The 2,353-nt window shown below is 36.7% G+C and overlaps 1 pseudogene; it reads right to left on the reverse strand.

Moving 5' to 3' along the window:
* Positions 1-571: 571 nt before the first annotated feature.
* On the reverse strand, positions 572-1,238 carry LOC143676371 (serine/threonine/tyrosine-interacting protein pseudogene; annotated as a pseudogene).
* Between the last annotated feature and the right edge of the window lie 1,115 nt (positions 1,239-2,353).

Genomic DNA, 2,353 nt, shown 5'->3' on the forward strand with positions numbered 1-2,353 from the left:
TATATATATAACACACAATGAATTTTTTAAAATTTATTTATTAGTTAAAAATTTAAGAACAAACAAACAAAAACACTAATGTATCATTCCGTTCTACATATATAATCAGTAATTCTCAATATCATCACATACACACAATGAATTTTTTAGCTAATTTCAGTAAATGTCTTTGTTATAAATTATCCAAACTTTATAAACAAATCCCCCCTAACTCGCATTTTGTTTGAAGTAATAACTTTATATCATACAAATAAATTTCAAGTATGAAAAGTGCATTATTGCAATAATACCTCTTTACAAGTCCAAAATTCTTGGTTTATAATAAAACTGTAAAGTGAAAAATTAAAAAAAAACAAAAAGGAGTAAAATCATCAGTGCCATCTATTGCAGAAATCCAACATCTTCTTAAAAGGTTGCTCAACAAGTGCAGAGAAACGTGTCTGGAAGCAACATATAATTGAAAAGAAACTACCTGTTTCATTTTGGTTTTTGCTACTTTGCATTATTATGGTCTCTAGTATTTTCTCTTTCCCAAATAGAAATTCACATCTTCTACACTGCTGCTCTTGAGTCAGCCATTCTCTGCAGTTGTTAATGTTTCCAAAATCATCATCTTCTTCATGTGTTCTCTTCAAACTGCCTGTAGTACCAGAATGGAAAGAAAATGACCTTTCTATCTGTAGTGGTGACATCATCTACATTGTTAATTTTGCTAGGTAGATGGCTTTATACTCCTAAAGTTGATGGATGAGTCCAGCATTAGGATTAATACAAAATCTTCTTTCTTGAACATAAGCAAATGCATCTCTGTACTTCATTCTAAATATTTCCCTAATGTATGCAATAACAAAGGCATCCCTCCTGGAGATCCCTGCATTTCCATGGACAAGAATTTTTCTTCCAGTTTGTAAGCTCCCATCAATAAATTCTTTAGTCATGGGGGAAAAAAGTGTTGTATTTTCAACTGGATTATCTGCAATATCCAAGACTAAATATCTAAATTATTGCTGAAAGTTTGGTTTAATAAAGTTTGCCTCAATATTTTGTCTTATGCATATTATATGGGTTATTCCATGTTTCTGTAACATAGGTAGCTTGCTTTTCATAGCAGAAGAATATGGGCCTAAAAACAATCCAGGTAAAATTTCCTGAATTTCTCGTCTCATAGGATAGGTCCATTCCTTGGCATCCTCTTTGCACTGTGGAAGTATGGGGAACTCCAGCTTCATGTACTCCATAGTCCTGGCCCGTGAGCCAGGGGGTGGGTTAGGAGGGCCAAGTACCCAGCTGGCCGGCCAACCTTCAAGCTGGCAGTGGTGGCCCAAGAGAGAACCGGTGGACTGGAGTCCTGGCAGGCTTACAACTAACACACGCAACCTAAAGGATTCTGGTGGCAGCTGCAGCGAGGAACAGAAGGACTGGACGGCTCGGCTCGGTCACCCTGCTGCCACCAGCTTCCACCCCCAGCACTCCACACCCCCCACTTTCTTACAATCTTGACTGAAATGGACCCTTATGGTTACTCAAGTCCAGAGGGCTGAAGGAAGAGGTTGAGTATGCACTTAGAAAAGAACCTTAGTTCTGGGAATGAGTGCTGATTGTTTAAAAATCATATTCACATGTTCAATATAGTTGTTTTTCTTCTTTATAGAATAAACTAGTTATACAACCTATATTGGTTTGCTAAAGCTATGGGAATGCAATATACCAGAAATGGAATGGCTTTTAAAGAGAGAATTTATTAAATTGCAAGTTTATAGTTATAAGGCTCTAAAAATGCCCAAACTAAGGCAGCCAGAGAAAGATACCTTGGCTTAATTAAGAAAGGCTGATAGATTCAGAACACCTCTGTTAGCTCCAAAGGCACGTGGTAACTGCTGCTAGTTTTCTGTCTAGGCTTCTCATTTTAAAAGGTTTCCTGGGGGTATTTTCTTACTTCATCTCCAAACATCTCTGGTTGTGTGGGCTCTGAAGCTTTTTCCAAAATGGTTCCCTTTTAAAGGATCCAGTAAGCAACCCTACCTTGAATGGGTAGAAACACATCTCCATGGAAGCCACCTAATCAAAAGTTCCCACCAACAATTGGGTGGGTCACATCTCCATGGAAACAAATTTTTAAAAAGATTCCACCCAGTAATATTGAAACAGGATTAAAGATGGCTTTTTCTGGGATACACAACAGTTTCAAAGTGGTACACTACCTCAGTATAGTGTGTGTTATAAATATGTAGCATGACTATAATCTGTAATTTATTTGTAAGATATCATATTTCCTTTTTTGCTGTCACAGGAAGAGGAAGAGCAAATGGAAGATACCAACCAAAAATAAGATCATTTTCTACTAAATTGAATT

The sequence above is a fragment of the Tamandua tetradactyla genome, chromosome 3, assembly GCF_023851605.1.
Source record: "Tamandua tetradactyla isolate mTamTet1 chromosome 3, mTamTet1.pri, whole genome shotgun sequence".
Classification (NCBI taxonomy): Eukaryota; Metazoa; Chordata; class Mammalia; order Pilosa; family Myrmecophagidae; genus Tamandua; species Tamandua tetradactyla.